This window comes from Planococcus citri, chromosome 2, assembly GCF_950023065.1.
Source record: "Planococcus citri chromosome 2, ihPlaCitr1.1, whole genome shotgun sequence".
Taxonomy (NCBI): Eukaryota; Metazoa; Arthropoda; class Insecta; order Hemiptera; family Pseudococcidae; genus Planococcus; species Planococcus citri.
Window position 1 is genome coordinate 41,122,048 of NC_088678.1, and position 25,742 is coordinate 41,147,789.

Sequence of the window (25,742 nt, forward strand, 5' to 3'; positions counted from 1 at the left end):
TGGAATGTAATATAAATCGACAGACGTCGTTTTCGTCGAGACAGGATTAGGTAAGAAGTACGAGGTTAAGTATTAAACACATCCTTCGCAGAATATCTAACCTAACAACGAACATAGGTAGATGTACTATAATTATAGTGAACATAAAGCAATAAAAATGTAAGGAGAGATACCGCAAACGTGGGTAGGTCATGTTGTTTCTGGGTGTAATTTTGTAAACACGCAAATAGTCCTTGAAAGGTTTCAAGTTTTATACTCTATACATGTATAAATATAGAACAGATAGGAAAATAAATTAATTTCAACAACAGACATCAGAGCACGTCACTTAAGATTAATGTAAAACTTTAATTTCGCTCGAGCCAAAGTAAATGAATGCGAGAACGATACCCGTAACTGGGATTCTCGGATGCTCACAGTCGAGTGATATGGCAGAGATGGAGCTTGGTCTGTGCAGAATAAAAACACCACGATGAGGACTAGCAACGCGAACGAATTAAAGTGAATTCAATTAAACGTTTTCACATTTCGTAGATTTCAACCTTATCACAATCGCATGTATATTCGATACTTAGTTTCTACGATGGAAATTTTCTATACGTGAAATAAAGTCTCTCTGTCCCTTTCTGCGTGAACAGTATAGCAAAGGTCTGGATGCAGGGAGAAGCTAACTAACGACAATATGACGCTCGAGTTTAGTAAAATTAGCGAAATTTTTGCGGCTTTTGGGGAGTTTGCGAGGTAACATGGCAAATGCTGCGGTATAACCGCGATATTAGGCGTGACAAAGAGCCGAAAAGTAGCGGGGGATTTGGAGGAAGAAAAAAAGTAAAACGTGGAGAAACCAGCCGGAAGTAATTTTTATTTAATTACACGAGAACTAAGGACAAGAGAGGTGGTCCCGGTTGGGATAAAAATATAACGTGTCAAAAGTTGACAAAACCGGCAGACCTTTACGACATGGCTAAGGTAGGTATGAGAAAAACAACACGACTAAAGTATATGTGGATATACGTATACGAATTACATACAAAGCTACGTACAAGGGAGTAGGAAAAAAAATTATACACGATGAAAAACCAACCGCAAATGAAAGTTGAGAGAGAGTTCATAACACGTTGACGTTTCGAGTGTGCGAGTATGTACGAGTATGGTAGGTATGTGTGAATTTAAATTGGAGCCGAGGCTGCTGCGGGAGCTTTTAAAAGGCGGTATGCGGACGTGCGACCGAGCGAGAACTTAAAATATAATTAAATTTCAGTTTGGAAGTTAAAGAAAGGTTGGCTTTTAATTTATGTATTGTAAAACGTTGCACCGTGGAAGCGATTTTATTAAAATTAGTTGTTGTCCGTTACACCCCCTTGAAAATGGCTACAGCAACCGCAGCAATCTGCAAAAATAAACGCCGAAACCCCGACTGAGAGAAAGACCTAGCGCCCCGACACATAATTACAAGCTTGTTCGCCCCGCGGCGCTTTTAATGTAACTACACTTCGCTTAGCAAACTTTTAAACGATTGAGAAACAAAACTTATTCCGCCCAGTAAATTAACGACTGAGGTAATGCATTAACGTTTTAGTCTCATTTGACATCGCGATTAATACTATGTTTACTTAGTTCTAACTTTAATTCATAACGAATGTAGCGCCCAGCTCCCAGCTCCCGTGTACCTACCTACCTATCTATCTACCTACTTACCTACTCTCAGAGTCTCACGTCAGTGTTTTGTGTAATTTGGCTGCATTATTGGCGGTGTTGTGTGTATCAAAGTTGCCCCGGTTATGTATACTGTATGCCATGCCATCGCATATACTATGGAATGCTAGAGCTATACAGCTAAACGTTAACTTTAATCAGATTTGAAATTATTATTACGAAGAGAAAGAGCGACGTGCGTCTCTGTTTGGTGTTTTCCTACCAAGACGCCGCCACTTACCTCTTGTTGTTTCGCTAAATTATGAAATATACGTAAGCCGTTTGAATGTCTACTCTAAAGTCGTAACTTATATAGGTACCTACTTACGTAAGTTGAAAGTTGTGAGCTGGATCAATTACCGAGTAACCCTTTTTGACGTGCATTACCGTTTGAATAACCTACCTGGCGAGTTTGAGAAATCTAACCAGGTACCTATACCAATAATATTATATCTTGGCAAGCGAATTTCTCTACGAGAAAGTGTTCTGGACGTCAAAATTATACGAACAATAAGATGCACTCATTGCACTGAGATGTGGCGGGGGGTCTAAGGTAGCCGTACCTTGATGCAGCATTTGAAATACAAATATTATATATGTACATTATGGTATTTTTCAATCGATGCATGTGCATTGTGCATAAGAGTACACATTGATACCTAGATAGACCTCACATGGATATAACATAGAAAATAAGATTTTGTCCATGTAACAGCTTTAGTACACCATCTAATAAGGACCTTTACAACTTATCAACTCTCGACTGATCTGAAATTTGGCTCGCTAAAAATCACTATCTACTTGACGTTACCTGTGCAATACACATGAGCCTCATTTCATCATAATGCCCCCTCCACCATGTCCAATCAAGTGTACTTGAAGACTACACTGAAAGAACCTGGCAATAAGTCATAGGTAAAGTTTCAAAAATGAGTTTAGGGTCGAATTAAATTCACACTGAGGAGTGAAAAAATGTAATCCATTTTGATTTTGAAAAAAATCCATTTTTGATGGTAAAAATAGCCTTTAAAAATAGAGGAGAGGAGAGAAATGAGCCAAGACCAAATCTGAGGCAAAAGGAAGAAAATTTCAAGTTTTGACATGATCATTTAGAATGCAAAAATTGTAAAGGTAGATTTCGCACCTGAGTGCTTTACTCAATACATAGGCTCACTACCTACTTACTCGAGGTAGTGAGAAGTACCTAGCTTCAAGAGCTTCCTAGGTATCTGGCGACTTACAGCCTCAATACCTATTTTTCGGATACTGTTAATTAATTATGTAATACACACCTTCAATTACTCTTAGAACCGTTGATTGATAAATAAATCAATTACATAAGAGATCATCTACTCTAGTTTATTACTGAACCAGCACGGTATTATGGAAGGAGATGACATTCTACTGTCTTAAAGGAGTGCAATTAAGCACATCACCTCGGGAGGGAACAATAAACGGATGAGGGAAGGTCCATCTATGTTACTCATCGTAGTGAGATTTTCAATAAGGATACCAAACAGTAGTATGTAATTACTGATGGACCCCGCGTACATCTAATATTCATCTTGATTTACAAAAACAAGAGAATAGATACGAGTAGCCAATTTCTCTCACCTATGTGACAGAAAATGCTGCACAATCTGTCTCTACAAAATTTTTCATTATGTCATATTTTTTCACAAAAAGAGTGACTTTTCAACATGTGACTGGCGTATCTCTTCATTTTTTTCTCTACTATGCCTGGAGTTGTGTTGTTTGTGGGATGCTATATGATATATTTGCAGTCATTATTTTGATGAAATTCAAATTCACTACAAAATTGGTTTTGAAAGTGACTTGTCTGGTTCTTTCCATGGACTCTTCACTTGATGATAACTAGCTGATAAACATTATTTTTCAAATAGGTACCTAACTAATCAAAAAAAGAAAGAAATCATTGAAGTAACAAACAAGTGTTTATATCAAATGGCGCACATAACATTATTACATTGTTTTTCAACTACATACTTAAGTATTACGAGCAGATACCTAAAAAAAATGCATAAACAACTCAAGCTGTGAAATTATATTATTTCTGATAACGTTGAATATGAATTTCAAGAACGCGAAAAGTTTTGGATACTTACGTAGGTACCTAAACAACATATTTATCACTTATGGCCAGTTCCTGTAATTTCTTGTGCAATAAATCGAGTGACAATGTGTTATTTTCATTTTTTAATCAATGTTTTTTTTAAATTGTATACCTACCATATTATTGAAACTTCACAAATAAAAATTTCACAATGTATATGTAAAATAACATGACATATGACTTGACGCAAATACAAATGGGTGGTCATCCTCGTGTAATCTATAGGTATATATAAGAATGTGTACTCCAACTAGAGTCATTATAGTTTTCATTCAACTTGTGATTTAGTAAAGAAACACAGGTTCATTAAAAGGCAACGTTTTTTGCTATAGGTATGTATTCAATCGTTTTCGCGTGGTTAAAGTACTTAATTGAAGAGTCTACAGAAAGAATCAGGTGAGTCTGTTTACTTCAGTTTGAAGTAAATGCGTTTTTAACGATCAAAATCATTGGTAGGTAGGTAAGTACATATTTCAAAATGAAGCATTTAGATATGGACATTGGGGTGGATCATAGGAATAAAATATTGGAAGATTTCTAGGTACATTTTTTCACTCTAGCATCCAGGTACACAAAGCTGTTTTGAATAAAAGTGGTAACTATACTTAGTTTTTAAACAAGTCATCAGCTAATCAGCTATTTGCTGATGACTTGTTTAAAAAGATTCTGCGTCAGTTTAGGTCATTACCATCGGAATCTAAGACCATTTTAAAGATTTTATTTCTGAGTGGTTGAAAATTTGTAAACTTTTACTTCAGGGTAAATTCGTGTTTTAAATATATTTTCTTCTCAAATATTTCGCGTCAATTACGTCAAAACATAGGTACCTACATACAAAAGATATGATTTCTGAAACTAGGGAAATATCTTGGAATATTTGATCATCATTACTAATTTCAAAAAACCAAAAAAAATTAATAAGTAAGCAGCCACTATTTTTCTCGATTTTTTAAAATTACCAAGCAATAATGGACAAAAGTTGGCACCACTGTATTCCAAAATACAACATTTCCCTGATTTCATAAATTATACCTGTCTTTCTCTGCTTTGACGAAACAATTGCAGAATAGGTACCTATTTAAGAAGAAAAAAATGTCAAAAACCGAATGATTGTATCCTAAAATAAGCGATTTATAAAATTTTCAATCACTCGCTACGGAACTCTAAAAATAGTCTTGGATTTTGATGGAAATAGTCTGGGTCAACGCAGAATCTCAAATTACCTAGCAAGTAAATACTACATTTTGGAACTGGAAAAACAAGTCGGATAAGTGCATATCGCGAAAAAACGACGCTTTTTCAAAAACGCCCTGTTTCAGGAACTATGAAAAAAAACATGAATTTCAAATCAAATATTTATTCAAGCTAATGTTTTTTGTTTTGTTTTTATAATTTAATCTGTAGGATGATTGAAGGAAAAGTTATTCTTCGGATCATAACAATAACCTGTGCATTGTTGATTTTTTTCAATAACGTGAATTTTGTGAGTGCGCGGAAAGATGTATACGATCATTGTGACTATGGAAAATGCTCTGACCTATGCACACAGCAGTATCCAGGGTCTCTTGGGATATTGGCACCTGCCTCAGCAGTTTGCGATGCTGATAACTTCTGTCAATGTTATAGAATTAACGAAGATATGAGTACATATAACCTAAATCATAATAACTAACAAAAGCATCAGAAAGTAAGAAGTTCACCTATGAATTAATTTAGCTGCGTGGATCAACCTTATTAGGTACCTATATATTTCCTTAATTATTAGCCGATTCACGCACATAATACCTACATGTAATTATTCCTTCGTTAGAATTAAGCCACATTTTGAAAATAATTTAAATATTTTTCTTGCTCTTCGGCATAATAATATCAATATCACTAGGTAATGTTTGAAACGCTCAAATTAATAAATTTTATTACCTAGGACCCTTAAATGTATCCAGCTGCATAAACTAAACTTATTAGTAATTTTATTACATACCTATTTATGTATGTAGATACTAAATCATTTCTTAGTTGATTTATACACACATGTAATTACAGGCATTACCTATAAATATATTTAATGCGCTAGAATTAAACTGCACTTTGAAAATGATCGAATGTTTTTTTCCAAATTTGAAAAAACCTGACTTTGACAAAATACAAAAATTAGTGCAAAAAATGAAAATTGCCAAAAGAAAGCATATGAAAAGAATTGTCACCTAGGTACTTTACAACTTACCTACTAAACAAAGTAAACTCAAATTTTTCATTTAAAATACACTATCAGTAAGTATGTCTTAAAGATAAATTTCAGCATCATTCTTTCTTGAATTTGACTTGCACAGGTAGGCAGGTACTTCTACATATGTATCCTTATACCTACACCTGTTTACCGGGTGACTGAAGAATCGTACTCCCCCCCCCCCTCAAACTAGAACCATGCGTTACAAAATATGTGCAAAAAATAGATAGGGGAACCAAAATTTTTTGTTCATCCATTAAATTATTTGTATGTACCTATCTACCCTTATCTGTCTCTTTCTTCCTGTGAAGCAATATATTGATAGGTATGGTGTATGGTAACATTTCTAATTGCTTAAACTCCAAATAAATTACTTACCTTTATTATAGATTTATGCGAGCATCGAAAGCACTTGAACGGATCTGTAAGAAAATCGCATGAACAAATTTCTTGTATAGGTCTCTATATCACTTCAGGCAATTGTTAGCTGCGAGACGATCATAATTAGGAAATTTACTATACCGATGAATTAAAATACTTATACCTATACTATTTTCGTCAGCGAAGACCAAACTGAACAAATAATGGGTCGATGTAGTCAAAGGTACATTACTGATGTGTTTTGTTTGGCAAACAGAGTAACATGTTTCATATAGAATTATACCTCGAGGCAAATATCATTATAGGCAACTCTACCGACATAGGTAGGTACCTATACATAGAGGTATACAACTACATAGTCGTTCAATAATGAATCGTAAAAACATAATTCAAAGCACAAAATTGGATTTTTTCTAACAAAATGAAGTGAAAAATTGTTATCAGGCTTCTACATGTAAAAAATGAAATAAAACAGAAAAATACAACGCAGTAAAATTTTTTCTAATCGGTAGAACGTGGTTTTTCTGCTTTTGCTTTGGAGAATGTCATCGTTGATAAGATGTATTAAACTCACAAAATTACGAGTACCTACTTAACTAGGAGTATTACTTACCTATTTATATGATTTTTAAATTTGTCGGGGTCATTTTTGCTGTACTACTAGATAGAAAATAACTACGTAGAATTGGATGTGATTTGCCATATTTGGCAATCGTGTTTCGATTAAAATGAACGGATGATTTTGTATGTACCTACATCCGCTTTAAGGTACATAGCAAAATCGTAAATGTGAAAACGATAGCGCAGAATGAGGTGAAAAAAGCATCCGGATCGTATATTTACGTATTCATTGTTGGTATTGGAAAAAGGATAGAGAAAACCCTTTCGCGTTTTCGCCCATTGACCCGATACAACAGTACTTGTTCCAATGGGAGTATACACTAGGATATTAGGAATGAAAAAGAACGCACCTACACCGATACAAACGAAAAAAATAGAGCAAAACAAGTCCAAAAATACGAGAAAAGAAAACTAAACGTTGTTATCGTACTCGGACTCGATTCTTTTCAAGTTTCTATAGGTTTGTGATGCTGAGATGCGTTAATTCGAGAGACACATCTTGAAAATTGTTAAACTCGCTCGGCGATCAAGACAAGAGGAAAAATTGCGTTTGGCTGGAGCGAGCGGATTTGACCGCGAAGGCTGAGAGAGAAATTACGACGAATTGGCAAAAGCCCCTTAGGTGTAGAGAGAGGGAAGGAGACGAACGAAGTGGAGTGTTTTAGCATATGCGGTTATTTATCAATGTGTACAAGTTGGAAGAGCTTTTTTTTCGCCGCCGGTTTCCAAAGCATTGAGGAATGGGGAGGTTTTTCCGCATAATTTTGCCGCTTTCTATCGAGGCGTCTAAATTACGAAGACAAGGGCGCCAAAAAGATTTCTCGATGGGATGGCCAACTAAGTGAAAACTTTTTTCTCGTTGCTGTTTCTATATTTTACGCTACGATGTCGCGATGCTTCGGCACACGATATGGATTAATTTGCGATTAATGTTGAAATGTTTTTTCCGAATCGATTTATTTTTTGGTTCGTTTTCCTTTTCTACGCTTTACGCCCTTTTTTCAAAATCGCGTGAAGGGTGTTGGATAATATTTCATGTGCATCCAACAGAAATTTTTATTTAATATGGAACGAAACGGTGTGTTCTGAATGAAAATTTCTCCACATGTTGTGTGAGTATTCTTTGAGTTGTGTTATTCACTTTTGATAGATTGGTTTCAGAAGATTAAAATCATGATGTAATAAGAATCATTTGACCAAATTAGGTGAAAATCCTCATTTAGAGTCGGAAGTCTCTCAGAAATGATGTTAGCTTTGGAGGCGAAATATTTTGTTACTCATTACCGCCAATTTCAAGAAATCAAGAAAAATGGCCAAAAACTTATGTACAAAATTTTTTCGACTGTTTAAAGTTGGCAAGAATGACAAAAAATGGCACCACTTTTCAGTTTCAGAAATGATATAAGTATTTCAAAATGTTTCCTAAATTAATGCGAAATATTTGCGAAGAAAAAATTTTCAAAACACGAATTTATCCAAAAATAGGTCGAAAATTTTTCTGCGAAATGTCAACTAACAAACGTAGGTATTCCTATTTCGGGAATTTCTAATAATTCGCTCCCTTCTACTTTTGAAACAAAATACATTAACCCAGTCTTAAATTAAATTCTCGCCATTGCAAAAAAAGAAAATAGTCAAGTAATCATAAAGGAGCAACGTTCGAGACTCGAGTAAATTATGGTAAATTCAAATTTCCTAATCGGAATTCGAAAAAAAATCCACCTACCGAGTTGCAAGCAATCTTACGATGGCGGAAAAAATACATGCATTACCATCGCATTAAAATTCAAACGTTGAAAAAAGAAAATACTCAATTCAAATCCCACTCAACTTGTTCACAGTAGAGTTTATTTACGGTTGAAAAACTCCGAATTGTCGTTACTCGTTACATTCGAATAGTGAATTAAAAATCTTAGGTTAGGCAGCAGCGAACCGAATAAAAATATGCTGCTTTATCCTACGATAATGACTTATACAGCGAGCCACTCTATGCCATCGGTCAACAAAATATTCGAAAAATCTGTTCCTTTGCAGCCAAGAATGTTCGAATAATACTTACTCGTATAGCAGGGAAAAAAAGGAGAGACCTCGATAAAGAAATACGAGAAAAATAACGCCGTCATCGCAACCCCAACTCCAATATAGCCTTCTACAGTACCTACTGTACTTATACAACTCAACAGCTCGAATTTCCGTCATGTAAAACGCTGATCTGTCCAACTACTTTTATTGCACTTCTTAACAACTCGTCTCTATACACAGTACACCAGCGTGGAAAAAAACCTCTCTACTAAGCGAATTTTATTTACTTTTGTTTCTTCATTCCGTCTCGGTATTTTGGCCGTTTGGTATCTACTTTTATCGTATGACAACTTCGGCAACCCCGCCTAGCATGACGCATTCAGCCAACGTGTAAATTCCTCAGAGACACCTTTACATGTTCACATTCGATAAGTTCTCTCACCATGGAAAAGCTGCTTGAAAAAATATTACAATATCTCGGTCACAAATAGTACGTACGCAGGAGCTGGAAAATTTATCGTTCAGAGTAATGCACGGCGTTTGCCCATAAATTTACGACTTTCACAGGGCATGGAGACAAAACGTTGTGTAAAAAAATATACTACATGGTGCTACGTATACGTACATATAATGTAGGTACTGTTTGTTCAAGTAATAGCTTTCTTCGCTTATTAGTAATATTGCTGAAACGTATTATGAAAATAAATTACGTAAAAAGCTAAATCTCCATGCTCTTCGTGAAATTATTCATCGTAGGTGCCGAGCTGTTCATTTTTTCCGCGGAGGAAAGCAATTTATTTGGAAAATGTGCAGAATGGGGTAAAATTACCCAGAGAATCAATAATAAGCTGCTGGAAAATGCAATGATCAGTCTTTAGATTTGGAGAAAGTTCATCACAGATTATTTTTAATCCGGTGTGGATTTCTACCATTTCCACAGTCTGTCTGTGACTTTTTTCCTTTACTATTACGTTTGAAATTCGAATAAGAATGCTAAAAATGGTGAACTGAAACAGTGCTGGAAAGAAAAAGATACGAGGAAAAATATTTTGCTCGAGATTGTTGCCTTTTGAACGCGCCAAATCGTAAATAACAAAAGATTGTTACTAAAATTGATACCATTATGGCCAGAAATAGTTTTCGCAAGATAATAACTTCTCGATAACATTTATTAATAGCAACGAACTTCCAAAACTGTGCATGAACCTCTTGTGTTAAACATAGATTCGCATTCCGCAGCCAGACTCTCTGCGAAAGAACTTTAATTATTTCTCTTCCTTCGTGTGGAATCGTCTCCCCTGCTGGATGTATCTCCTTCAATTCTTCTTTTGAATTTAAATGCTTGAAAGTGCACGAGTTGTCTGATACCCACTCACTGTGCGTCAATGGGACACTTTCACATGCTTCTTTTTATGTACGTATTTATTACAGTAATTTCAATTTTATTTGTGCATTTGCAATTGGATTTTATATTATTCGTTGCTGTTTGAGAATAATTTTCTCTGAACAATTATAACTCTGAGTAATCGCTTTTATTTTATTCAATGTTAGGAAAAATTTTCAAAAAATTGAGCCAATGCGCTTCTTTACGGTTTTAAAATTTTAATGAAAAACTCTTCGATACCCCGCATTTTTTTCCTCCATTAATTTAACCAATCGTACCAACCTACATTACGGAAATTCATCGGTCATCATATAGTCCTATACTCCACGCTACATCCGAAATAGTAAGGTATACAATGCATAGCTCACAGATAGAAAAGGTGTATGGTACGTACGTGATTACAGGATGTTATGTATGGTCCGGGATATATCTCCTCCCAAAATAACGGCAGGTACACAACGCAGCTTAGAGATGGTCTCGTCGGTTCGATGGACAAAATGAAAGACTTGATTTGATTAATTAAATGCCGAATTGATTATACGAAATGTGGTGGAATTTATACAATTAATTGAAGCGAATATTCTATATCAGTTATTCTGGTTTAATGAAAAGCAATAATACGCGGTTACATTCCTGCAGTCGTAGGTAGGTACCTACTCGTACACCTAAAGCAGAGCAGACAGCGAAGCGACATGTATGTGAAATGAATTCAGTGTGCTCTTTCGCTCGAATTGAAGGTGAAATTATTGTTTTGTGAACGCATAATGAATGTCGGTGAGATTAACTATGTTGCAGGAGAATTGGGAGTCCTTTCTCAGCTTCTGTGATTGAGTATTAAAAATTTCTAGGGAATAATTATAGTGAGCTTGGTGTCTACGGTGTCGCTACTGTGAAAAAATTTCACAAGATTGCTAATAATGAAAATTATCGAGGCTTCAGTGTAGCAAGACGCTGTGGCGGGTTCTGCGCCAGGAGCCAGGAAACTCTTGTTTCTTGAATTGCATGGTTTTAGTACAAGTATAGATTTCTCATTTTTTTTTTTTACAAAAGCATGGAAACTCATAGGTTAGTTTCCGAAAAAAAAATTATATAGCTGCTATAAAGGAAAAATTAGGGCACTAGTGTGAAATTTTCGGAAAATCATATCAAATTTCTACCTACTTTTTCGTACCTAACTTATGTATATATTTTCCCCTCACTTTAGACGGCAACGACTGATTGACACATTTTCAAAAATTTTCGCGCTCTTTCTGGAGAAAAGTTAATGAAAAAAACAGAGGGCGGTTTGCACCCGCGCGTCAAGTTCCGAAAAAAAAACACAATGTACTTGTAGGAAACTCACCAAAACATGGAAATTTCAGATTTGCCTATCAGGTGATTTCTTGGTGACAGATTCACCAAGCAGTCATCGCATTTGTGATCGATTTTGAATCTAGTGACTCTTGGTGAATCTTTCACTAGAAGGTCACCAAAACACAGAAATTTAATATTTGCCTATCTGGTGATTTCTTGGTGACAGATTCACCAAGCAGGGATCGCATTTTTGTTCGATTTCGAACTTGATGACTCTTAGTGAATCTTGGTGAGTTCTAGTGAATCTGCCACCAGAAAGTCACCAAAACATAAAAATTTCACATTTGCCTATCTGGTGACTTCTGGGTGACAGATTCGTCAAACAGTGATAATTTATGCTAGATTTTGAACTTGGTGACTTTTGGTGAATCTTTCATCAGGAAGTCGCCAAAACGTGGGAATTTCATATTTGCTCATCGGGTGGCTTCTTAGTGACAGATTCACCTAGCAGTGATAACATATTTTGTGAACAATAAATTTTGAAATTGGTGACTTTTCGTGAATCTTGGAGAGTTTTGGTGAATCTCTCACCAGAAAGTCACCAAAACACAGAAATTTCATATTTAGTGAATCTTGGTGAGTTCTGGTGAATCTGTCACCATAGTAGAAAGTGCTTGGAATTTTATTTAAAACACATCACGCATTTCATTCCAGAAACAACCCCTTCTGGGAAAAGAAAAAACCGAAAACAAATCAGTTCACTGTTCTTGGCACTTTTTTGAACAGTTGGTACATTTTTATGAAAAATTGGTTGCTTGTGATAAAACACATTGAAATTTTCAAAAATTGATTGTTTAAGAAAAAATTCAAGGTTGCCTCCAAACAATATTGTCATGAAAAATAATCTTCATTTTGAAGAATGAATGGTTCATTTTTTTCCTAGAGGCTTTGTTTTTAACTTAAAATATTTTGAGTAACTATGTACCTACAAGTTAAGGGTATTCTCTACTTCTACGAAAACGTTCGAAATATGAAGTCGATTTGTTCGTTATTTTCATCGTTCGTTCATAAGATTGCGTGTAATCGAGTGAACGAATTTAGTCGTACTTATGTCCCGCGACCCGCTCCCATCTAAACTTCAGACGGGGATTTCTCCGTGAATTTTCAAAATTCTTTCAATTTTTTTTCACCAATGCTAATACTTTATCGTTGAAAGCGAGGGTATGTAGCCATATTTTCTAATTTAGCTTTTCCAATGGAGATCTGAGCATCAGTAGTACCTCCATTCAATTCCTAATGACGGCCACAAAATGACATAAATCAAAAATACAAAAATATCTCGGCATACCCTCGCTTTTGAATGTTTTCTGAGTAAAATAAACCAAACCACACGAAAATCCGTCCAATAGTTTTCGCACAATCCCCGGCCAAAGTTCGTAGTTTTCATCAATAATCACTACTGATAACAAGGGGTAGAGAATAGACTTAACAAATTTCAACTTGAATAATAGATACCTTCATTCAGTACATATTAATTTTTGAACATTCCAAGCGGAAAAGGGGTGTACTTATAACCACTTTACCACTTTATGGGAGTGCTCCTCTTAAATCCCGGTAAATCATCGCACGCCCGAATTCAAACCTGAACAGAAATGAGTTCCTCCACAATAATGACCAATATTCGATTTTTTTCATAAATTTATATGCAATGTTTGGACGAAGTATTTTGAAAATTTCAAACTCTTCATAACGCTCAATTTTCTACTTGGGCAGATGAAATTTTTCAGGAGCCCGAATATGGCTCTCCTTGCATTAGTTATAAAAATTAGCAAAATCTGAAGACTTGGTGACAAATGAGTTCCCTACGGAGGTTCTAGTGCAGCGCAACAGTGTGGCGGGTTCTGCGCCAGGAGTGACAAAAACATGGTTTTCAAGGAGTATCTGACTCAGCTACTTTATTTGTACACCATCTGGTCATCTGGTTCTAATTGTGCATTTCAAATAGGTACATATATTTTACGTGGCAGAGATCTGATGAAGTATGACGATAAAGCGGATTTTGCGCCAGGAGCAATGAAAATTCAATTTTTTTTCTTTGTCAGCTGATTTCAGTTCAATTTTTAATATTTTCTTATCAAAAGGGCCCCAAACTCCAACTTTCTGTAGCGGAATGCAATCTATATTCGCATAATATTTCACTGTTGATCTATTATCCGAGATTGAGTGGATATTTGTGAGAAATTGATGATGCTCAAAATATGCACTATATGTATAGATATTCTATACATGGATGAAATATAGGAAATAACTTGAAAGTGAAAGAAGAGGAGCCGCGCCGGAGGGCTAGATATCATCTCCAGTTCAATGCCATCAATTAAATTTGATTTTATTCTGTCTTCAAAATCCATACCTATATTCCATGCTTGTCGACCCGTACACAGAAAACTCTTCACGAACGAATACACATAGGTATATAAAATAAGAGCAAAAATTCCATTGCGAGCTTTTTATTATACATATTTCATGTACGTACGAACGATTCAACGTGCCATATACTACGACTACGACCTACTCTTCCCAAAATATACGCTCCAACCTGGCGCAGAGAATTTTTCATAACATCAAAATACCCGTCTGTACTCCGGCTGGCGTGTGAGTATGCAATCATCTGTATAGTACGTTATACGCTTACGTACTCGTACTCACACATGGCCATATTTTCGATGCTATGTACGAGTAGTATCTAATATCGTCGATTAGCATGCACGAGCGTTTACTTCCAATTTACGTGCCAACACGCCGAAGAAGGAAAGTGAAGCAGGGGGGAGAGAAGAGAGACTATTCAAACTGTATCATTGTACGCTGTACACTGTACACCGTACGCAATGTACATATATCACAAATACTTTTTCGAACCTTCTGTTTAAGTACTAAATAAAAAAGAAAAAATTACCGATGGGATTTACGGCTGATGAATTAGAAACAATTTTTTGTCACAGCGACTCGGGACTGGGCCGGGCCGGGCGCACCAGCACAATTTTATGGCGAACAAAATTACTTTGCAAGCTTTCAGCGATATAATACAACGATGGTTTACAGCTCTTTTCTCGCGTTCCCCATAGGAATATACAAGCTATATGTGTGTGTATGCGTTACTACGATATATACGAATAAGTATTTGCCGTAGATATATTTAGGTATATATAAAAGCTGCTTACATAAAAACTGATTAGTGACCTACGCGTCTCTATTTCGACGCTGCTATGTTTTTTCATGGTATATTTGTACTGTACATTCTAGGTACCTATACATATACAATTCTTTACAAAATTAAACGCGGATACGTTCTTTGTTTACAATGTTTTGTTTTTGTTAGCTTAATAATTGACCCGACCGAGTCGATAGAGTCGTTGAAAAAGCATACTTTAACTTACTGTACGACGAGTTGATTTCGATACGTTCTCTCATCCTTATCGAAATTTTCGAGAACGAAGCTTGTATTTCACATTCATGTAAATAATGCCTACAAGTAGGGTGTCTCAAATACGTGTTTGAATTCGAACTCTAATTATCCTAATTTTTGGGGCATTCTTAATAATGCAGGATGTGATGTTTTTGGAAAATTTTTGAAAGTTGTGAATTACTTTTTTACCTAACTGTAGCCATTTCAATTTTTTTATTGTATTCAACTCTTGGGGTTCACTTTCGATATCAGTTACCAGAAAGAAAAGCAATTTGTTTTTGAAAGAAATTGTGAAAAATGTAAATATGAGCCCGCGTAAGGTTGACGGTTTTTTATATCTCTAATGGGCAAATACATCCAAGCTACTCATTTCTAAATCGTAAACAATAAAACGAAAAATACGACCAAGTATCAACATTATGTTTTCAAGTTGGCTTTTATTTGATTGCTTTCATGTAACATTTTCACACTCTCTCTCTCGCTAAAAACAATAATTATGAAAAAAAGTGTAAATTATGGTTTCCAGACAGCCATTAAATATTTTTTTCCCTTTACGTTCTGGTATTTTCAAAGGTAGTTGTAGCGGTATAATCAAAAATGCTTTTAACCGTGGATATTTTTAGAGTACTTAGATTATAACATAATAGTCTGGCAATGGAAAGGTATGTGAGTAAATTAAAATGCTAAAAATTAAACATAAGGGTAGATATGTACCTATGTATTTTAAACGATAAAAAAACTTTACGACGAAAAATCCATCCGAGTAGGGAAAAACATATGGGTACACCTTTTTATTTCGCTGTTCCAACTAAAGATAAAACTTGATTTTCAAACGTTGGTACCCCGACAAGTTGGATTGGTGAAGAGGTTCCACTACTTACCTGTTGTAAATATATGTGTCTGTCTACAGTTGTCACTTGTAAATTCACTTCTGCTTCAACAGTGTGAGTTACAATATCTCCATGTAATTGAAAACGTTTTTGTAGAGTTGATAAAATTTATGGAAATGATTGAAAGTAGTGCCTCGTGAAAATTTCAGACTGCTGACTGCCTAAATCAAAAGAGGGAAGTTATAAATCTTCAAAATATGGCTATTTTCAGGAATACAAAATTAATTTTTGCAAAAATTGATTAAAACTACATTACCCCTGACCAATTCAAATTCAGTATTTTGAAATTTATAAAAATAGCATGAAAACGATTCAAAACTGGAAAAAATTATAAATATCAAAATTTATCCAAAAATTAGTAAGTAGGATATTTAGAATAAAACATAGAGTGAAAATGAATGGTGTAAAATTGAGAAAAATGTTATGAAATAGAAAAATTGATTAAAAGTGGTTGAAAATTATAAAAATTGGTAATCAATGTGCCTACCTAAAGGAGAAAATTTATGAAAAATCATCAAAATTGTGTAACATCATGCAAAAAAATCTTCAAAATTCATGAAAAATTAGCTCTACTTGCACAAGTAAAAAAAATTTTTTTAACTCAATTTTAAAGACATTTTGCAAAAATTTCAGTTACCGCAGCAATCGCTGAAAATGGCCAAAAATTGGCAAAATTTATTGAAAATTGAAAAAAAAATAAGATACCTATTCATCAGAAAATCAGTAAAATTGACAAGGAAAAAGTTGTTAAAAATTAAAGGAAAACAATTTGTACCTTACTGGTTAAAATATCTTGAACCGTTGGTGAAGTAGATAATGCCAAATTTTCCTACAATTTCACATCATTTTTATTAATTTTTGTACCAAATATTTAGCCCAGCCAATTTGTTGAATTTTTCACGAATTTTCATCCATGAAGTATTCTGTCAATTTTACTGATTTTTTTATGCATTCATACTTTTGTATATGATCATTAAAATTTGACTGCACTTCGGTATTACTCTAGATACCAATTTTTCATTTAAAATGCCAAATTTTGTCGATATTCTGTGCGAATTTTCTAGGATAAGATTTCATGATTTTTTTTCCTTTTTTATGACTAATTGTGGTATTTTAAAATTCATTGACTACAAGTGCAGATGGTTTGGTTTGTTCGCGAGCGATTTTGATCAAATCGCAAAGTAAGTTGGTAGATCAATCCAGATGAAAGATTAATATCCATATTGATATTCCAAATCTATCGACGAAAATTTGAATTTTAATTCGTTTGCGAACGATTCACACAGAACTGATAAATCATTCAAAACCAACTGAAACACTTTCAAGCCAGTCAGAGTCGCGACGGGTCAATGACCTTAAGAGGCCAGAGATTCAGAGACACAACCGTGAGAACCTAGATGGATAGGTCAGTGACCTCGAGGGGGCAGACAGACGAGTTATGGGCCTTAAGATCTCAGAAAGGAATATAAACGACCTTGTAGAGGCCAGACAGTCGCGTCAATGACCTTACCGAGCTAGACATGCAAACCTCTGAGACGCTTGGCAGATAGGGCAATAACCTTTAGAGGCCATATCGACGGGTCAATGACCTTACCAAGCCAGACAGACTCTGAAAAGCCTGACAGACAGGGCAATGACCTTAAGAGGCCAGATAGGCAGTCAGACAGAGAGACAGACAGTCAGTCAGTCAGTCAGTCAGATAATCTCGAGAGGTTAGACAAACGACCATGTGAATGATTCGTTCGTGAACGATTTCCTCAAAGGAAAAGAACTGTTCGCGAACGAATGAGTAACTGAAAAATGAAATTAAGTACACATAAAATAACAAAACTTGATGGTTCTAGTCCTACAATCAAAAACTGGACTAAATTCAATAGTTCGTGAACAAATTTTTCAGAACTGACAAATCATTCGCGAACAACATGTATCTTTTCTAAATCAAATCAAGTGAAAATGAACACAGAAAAAGTCCTTTTCAAATCTATCAATGAAAATTGAACATGATTTGATCGTGAATGATTTCCATGATAATCAAAGCAGGTGAAGATACCAAGATGAAGCTTTAGGTACTTTATTTACGGATAGATTTACAAAAAATTTTACACAGAAAAGTAACAATTTTGATAACTTTATTCATGAAAAAAAAAAAACAGATTTAAAAAATTGAAGATTGAAAAAGTCTAAGGTCCAATTTCTCAAAAATCAGAAAATTCAAAATTTTGATCAATCGTATCTAGATTTGTGTTCAGCGAGCCAAACTATCCCAATCTAAAGGAAATTTAGACTCTAGAAAATGTGAATAGATACGATTCACATCAAGTGAGGTAATCAGGGGAAAAAATCAAGAAGTTACTCTCGCTGTGTTTGTTATCATCCACCTCAAGTTTCTTTAGCAACTTCTATTGTATGCAAGTAGACATACTGCAAATTACGAGTACATTCGAACTCACACTGATGATAATTCTTCGAAGAACCATCCAGAACCGAATGTAAAATATGTAGGTACGTCCCTGCACTTTTAAAATCTCAATACTGGTGTTTTGTTACTCAGTCATCTAGCATCTACACACATATAATAAGGATTATTACGCCTTTTGTGTTACCTAGAGCTCTGGAAACTCTCGAAAAGAGGTTTAATGCTCTTTGGTACCTATTTTTCGAACGAATATTTTAGAATTTAGGTCTATATAAGTGTCGAGTACAATATAACTTATTGCGTACCATACAGGTGTATAATGTTGGTAAATGGGAAGCCAACAGTAGTCAGTACATCGGTTACATATGTAGGACGTTCAAGTAGATGACATTTGAAAAAGATTTTTCTCTAATTTGAAGCATTGCGAGAAGCGAGAAAGGTACATGGGATTTTCTTTTCTTCAGCCGCCATCCGTATATGTGGCTCAGTAAAGGAGGTTCGTACTTAAAAATCACTCATTAAAAATTGCTACGCTCTGTTCGAGTGTAAAAATAGGTCTTTGTCAGCGGAACGTATGCAGGATGTATGCGCTCGTAGTAGACGAGCACTAGAAACTATACGATGAGTACTTCTATACACATGTACACATATCCGGAAGCAAGATTCGAGGCGCGAGAATCACGTATATGTATAGATAGAAGTGGTAAAGGAAAAGACAACGACGACAGAGAGACGATGACGTTTTGAGTGAAAAAGCCAAGGTATAGAACAATAATGGTACGAGTGGTTAAGACAACTTGGCAATTGCGATTAACTATTTAAAGGCAAATTTCACGCTTAATATTTGTTTTATAGAGTAGCTTTATACAAACGTAATATTATAAGATAGCACAAATGTACGAGTACGTATAGTATACATACATACATGCACACATAACGTGACACAATTATAGAGCGTGAATGTTCGCATTAAAAGACCTCACACTAAAGGGATAGATGCCAGGTGAAGAAGGGAGTAAATACGTCGTTGTCGGTAGAAGAGCGAAGAAGTAAGGTATAAAGGGAGCTGTATAGCTTGGCCGATTTTCCCAGGGAAAATATATAAGACTCGGTCAAGTGTGTTGGTAAGTTGAATGAGAGAGTATTTTCATTTAAACGTCGTCGGCTCGGGAACATTAAAAAGGGAATCGGTTTATATAGATGAAATAAAAATTGAAACGGGAAACTATCTTACACAATATATATTGTAGAAAAATGAATCAATATGGTACAGGGATAGGTATATAGACCACCCTTGGACGAGCTCGTCAATCTAGTCTCGGACGACGCGGCGGACGGCATTTCAGTTTATTTATCTATTTCACGTAGTACTTTTTATTTCCCAACGGGACATCGCATCGTGCTGCCGAAAGGAGAAAGCTCATCTTTGTCGAATGTACTTTTCTTCTATAATTCTATTTTCACCATTGTAATTCTTCTTACTTTTTTCCCCCGTACCGGTCTATTTTTATTAAACGAATTATTCCCGTCTATTGAATCTGCTATATAGGAGAAAATCTCTATTTACGCGAAGCTAAATTGTTCCATAGGAACGAATCGAGTCGAACAGAAAATCAAACTTAATCGAGCTTCTCGTAGATTAATTTTTTTAAACCTAAAATCACGCCGAGCGAGAAAAAAAAGATAATAAATGAGACCGCGATATGCAAAATTCTGCTTGCAATTTTATTGCTTCTTTCCGGTCGAGAATTTTTCACTGCTCGGCGTTTCTTTATTTGGTAATTTATTACCTACGTATTTGTACTTGCGGTATTGGAATTACACATCGTTAACCTTATCAATCATTTGGTATGTACGCGTACATATTTGGATATATAAACAAAGGGGTAATTTACTAGCGTGTTTCGATTAAATTCATGAATATTTATGTAAAATACCTTACCTACCTACGCCGTGCCCTGTCGCTGTTTTCTAATTAAATGGGTTGAATTTTTAACGAGCGGGTGTATAGAGAATGAAATTCGGTGAAATTTCTCAACGAAACGAAAAAAAAATGCTAACAAGAAATGACGCAATAAAAGTAACGCACCTAGAATTTTTTCGTAATTTTAGAAAAAGAAGGGTGGTTTTTATATAAAGTTGTCAACTCGACTGACGAGATCGTTGATATAATTAAACAAGTAACAAAAAATCATCGCAAACTCTCGGCATCGTCAAATAAATATTTTAAAAAAATAAAAAATAAGTCCATCAAACGTTTTTATTTTTAATTATTTTTTTCTCGCTTTTAAATTTATCGTAGCTTTTTTTTTATGTTACTTTTTATTTGATTCGTCAAGTGTCAAAAAATATAGTACATTAAGAGAAAGTGATTCAATAAAATGAAGTCTCGAAAGCCTTAAACGTGCGAAATTACCTCGTGAAAAGTAGGCCATTCTGTGACTCCAGATGCGAGCTGGTGTGAAATTTCAAAGTGTTTTGTAGAAAGATGTGCGAGATTAGGTGTTCAAAATAGGAATTCGACCATGATATGTATCGAGAAAGTCGTTTTTGTATACTTTAGATACGTAGTTCGATGTTAAAGTTCATTCAAGTCGAAAGGAAATTATGTGATATTTCTGATAAAATGTGCGTATAGGCTATTTTTTCGCTTGTACGTATGTCAGATTGTCTATTCGTCAAATTGACAGGGGTCATGGACGAATTGGGTGTGATATCGTTTTGACAAGCGTGATAAATCGTTCGTAGAAATGTATTGAAAAAGTTCCAACGTAAAAGAATAAAATAGACAACTTTAAGACACGTGTGGGGGTAAGTCAAGTTGTGAAGTTATCGCATAAAAATATACCTACTTTTTACATTTTGGTTTGTAAGTTGAGCAAATAGTGTCCAGAGAGTAGAGAAAATTTTGATTACCAGTAACCAACTTTAAAAATTTAATTATTTTTGACATTATTATTATAATTTTTACAAATGGGCCTCAGATTGTAAACAAATATATACATATTTCATTTCACAAAGAAAGCATTTTTACTGTGATGATTTTTTGCCAACCTTGAAAATTAAAAGAACCATAAAATCATTTCAAGCCAATGAATTTTTAGTAATCAACTACGACTACGAGTTTGTCAACATTCTTATGACTATTTTTGCCCCTTTCAACTCAAGCGTTAAACAGAATCATCATAAGAAATTTATGGAGTTTTCGGCATTCTTCTGCGGTCATTTTAGAGCTGATTTTTGGATGGAGATTATTTTTTTAGTGGCAGTTTTTGCAGCCTTTTCAAATTTGATGTCACTCAAAATGTTACCAAGAACCAAGCCGGACATGAATCTTACTCTTGAGTTGCATACTTACTTTTTTGCATCGATGAAAAACATGAATAATATCGCAGGCTGAACCACAACAATGACATCAATACCAGTTTAACAAGGAGTTCAGATGACAATTGGCCCCACTGTAAGATAATATTCGATGGGTTGAAAAAGATAAAAACCGACAACGAGCCACTCTCTGAACTACCTGAAATTATCAACAAAGAACTGAAAGAACTGCAGAATCTGAAAGAAATGTACCAAACAAAATCAATCGACTGCGGATTGGATAACAACGTCGACCTGGAAGAACAAACTGAATTTCTGCAAATATACAAATACCTTTGTAATCATCTAATTTCTTCGCTAAAAAAGATTCAAAATCAACAGACTTTGTCGATTCAACTTCCACAATCCGATCTGCCAAAGTTCAACGGTGTACAAGGTACATGGATCAACTTCCAAAACATCTTTATGACAATGGTCCATAAAAACGAAAATATGACCAACCTTGACAAGAATATTTCTCTGCATAATTGCCTTGAAAGTTGAAGGTGATGCAAAACATCTTATAAAAAACATCGATATTGGCAAATACAATATCTCAGTACCCCCCCCCCCTGCATCATCAATAAACATTACAACGATCTGTTCCAACAATTAGCTTCTCACTTGTCAATACTACATAATCAACTGTCAATGGAACATAAAGCTAGTCTTCACCATTGACCTTTTAGTTATCTAGATGGCTACTCATACGCAAAATTATCCCACTGGTTATGTCGCCAACTCTGTTGATTTCAACCTAGGAACAAACGCATCTGCGCATGTGTCAGTATTCAGTAAATGTGTGTGTGTATTTTGTTGTTAGTGGATTAGTGGTGGTGTTTCTGGTTACAGTTTACAGCACTACAAGGATGAGGACGAGTGACGAGCGAAGCATCAATTCCTGAGGCATGCGCAGATGCGTTTGTTCCCAGTTTGAAATCCACAGAGTTAGCGACATAACCAGTGGCCTTAGTTTGCATTACAGTGGTCATCTAGATAACTAAAAGGTCGATGGTCTTCACCAATTAATCTCAGTCTTCCAATAGAACTTCACGGCATTCCAAAGTATCGTACAAGAAAATGAACTCGATCCAGTTTCTCAAGTTATGATATCGCTATCTATTTTTTTACAAAAACATTGAAAGAATTATGAACTGACTTAATTAAAATATTTTCTCTATTTCCAGTCATTAATAATTTAACTATATCAAGCTTTCTTATTGAGGAAGGTTTTTTTTAATATTGAATTTTTCATGTTTGTGTCAAGTTATGTTTTTTTCTGAATTTGTGGAAATGTTATCTTCTGACAATTTTGAAGAAACTTTTTATTTAATATTTTGAGAAATATATTTTCTGATTTGAAAAATCCCAATGAAATAGATACTCGCCTACTTAATACGACAACAAGAGAATAGGCTTAGGTAATTCTGAAATAGATACCTACTTAATACGACAGCAAGAGAATAGGCTTAGGTAATTCTATTTTTTGGTGATAAAAAAATACGAGTAGATATTTGAAAATTAATTAAGTATAGCCTCAGGTAAAGGCACCAGAGTGAAAAAGGCAGAACACGGTTTTGAAAAAATTAGATATCAAATTATAATAAACTCCATACCAAGTGTTCGAGAGAATACACAAATTTTCGAAGCAATCTACGATATGGAAATTGATTTTATACACACAGTCAACCTTTTGAGATAGGTTAATCGTGTTCGATTTAATTATCCGAAATATTCGTAGCATCGGAATGGCTTCATCTGGGCAAGTATCCGTTTGATGTCATTCGGAAGAGTTAGCTTTTATATGCTTATATTCGTCGATAAGAAATTGCTTTACTTGTATAGCGGAGAATGTCGGGTTACCATTGCTAGTATTTTCCAAGAGACGAAACTGTTTCTCATAATATAATACAGCTTTTATCAAATTTATTCCCTTTCCCTGTTCCCATCTATGGCTCTCTCTCTTATCATGTTTATAATAGGTTTTGTTAATTCAATAAGCTAACAAAGCCCCTCAAATTAAATTCCGCCAAGTTAAACGGATTCCATTCGAGAGATTATAATTTCTCTATTATACCGGAGAGTTTGGCGATACGATGAGAGAAAAAACCATCCACCAATATAGAAATGGAAGCACGATTGATCGAAAATTCAACTCTTCCTGTCCGTGCTGTTTTCATAATGTTGGATAGGGCACGTTGTTTGAATGGTTTTTATTGTGTAGGTAAGGAATTACGAATGATATAAATCTAGATTTTTGCGTTATTAAGAACCTATATGTATGGAATATAAGCCTATCATAAATTTCAACTCGCGCGTTCCCCAAAACGAAAACTATGTTTTTAATGGCTGATCGCGAACTTTATTTTCAAGACGAGAATTTCATATTTGGAGAAGGGCTTTCTTCATCGTACGAAATTTATTGGGATACTAAATGTTGAGCAATTTTTCGCCAATTTTTTCCTCCTAGTTCCTTTTCTAGTAGCTTACGAGCGCGATGTAGCCTACTAAGTCCATTATTATTGTTATTTATAAAGCAACTTATAATCAATGCCATTTTCAGTCGAATAAAAGAAATTATCTGGGTCATTTCATTTCCATATCAATTGACCAAAAAAGTGTGATTTCTTCTTATTTTATGTGTTTCGATTTTACTCGTTTTTTTTATTAAATAATTTTTAACCCGCCAATATTAAATAAAATATCGCTGATTGGTCCCAAATTTCCAAAAACTGAACGTTTCTTTATTTTAAATTCAGCTGGTTTGAGTGGTATTTCGTTTGTCAGCTTAGAAGAAAAGTCTATCTATTTCTATATATTATTTTCCCTTTATCAAAGAATTCTAATCCATTAGGTACACATTTATTAATTAATACCACGCAGTTTCTCTTTCGAACAAATCGAATTACTCGCGTCAATTTTCTCATAATACTCGTGTATTTCATTCACAATTTCATTGTGTTTCGCAATCGCTGGTCAATGCTGAATTTAATTGAATTTACGCGCCGCGCCGTTAAAAGTATCCAGGACTTGTTGTCAACAAGAATTATATCTTAACACAGCCTCTTACAATTTTAAGTGCTTTGAAAGTATGCTCGAAGGATTCGTATGGACGCCGTTGTCTTTGCTACCAAAAAACATGAGGTTTTTTTCTAGTTTTATGTCTTTTCTACGCTTCAGATTAACGATAAACAAGGTTAAAACTTTTATATACGAACTTGGAATAGTCATAAGTAATTTGTGTAAAAGAGATGTTGGGAATTCAGCTGGCAATTTTTATCGAAATGAGTCGACTCCCATTAATAATATTGTTTACACGAGTTGTTCTTTAAAATGTGAAAACTTTCACCGGGTAGGAGTTTCTTTTCATCGTTCGTTATGCCGATTCAGGGTCAAATTTGCGATAAATTTCAACAAAGTGAGAAACAATCAACACCAAGCATTCGTGTGACTGAAATGCGTTTTTTTTTTTTTTTTGAACGTGATGTTTCGAAAACAAATTAATCGCTCGAGTTCAACCACATATTTTATCAAAGGATGGCCCTAATTGTTGGATATAAGTTTCAAGTTTTGTAACTTTCATTTATATTGCATACTTATTCGTTGGAAAAATATGCCTTATTCAGCTTTTGAAATATCTGCGTGCGTAGCGAGAGATTCAATTATGCAACATTTCCCGCGCTCGTGTACGATATCAGCAGCTTTACGTTAGATGAACCTCTTCCAGTGACCGCATTATGCAAGTTGTCTGATACACGTGTACATCAAATTGTCTAACTGTCAGTTTGCAGGCAAAATTTTCGCTATGGTCGAATTTTCAGCCTCGTTTCCAAGGTCGTGATGTAATTTACGA

General features: G+C 34.8%; 1 protein-coding gene and 2 long non-coding RNA genes across 4 annotated transcripts in view; 2 read left to right on the top strand and 1 right to left on the bottom strand.

Moving 5' to 3' along the window:
- Positions 1-25,742, top strand: part of LOC135835790 (kin of IRRE-like protein 1) — a 404,063-nt gene that overhangs the window by 347,325 nt on the left and 30,996 nt on the right. The window lies entirely within an intron of this gene.
- The window catches only part of LOC135835800 (uncharacterized), a 467,845-nt gene that overhangs the window by 229,966 nt on the left and 212,137 nt on the right, over positions 1-25,742 (bottom strand). The gene's annotated exons all lie outside the window — the stretch shown is intronic.
- LOC135835801 (uncharacterized) lies at positions 3,723-5,927 on the top strand. Its single transcript, XR_010556951.1, has 2 exons — positions 3,723-4,225; positions 5,234-5,927. It is a non-coding gene; the product is annotated as an uncharacterized LOC135835801 (long non-coding RNA).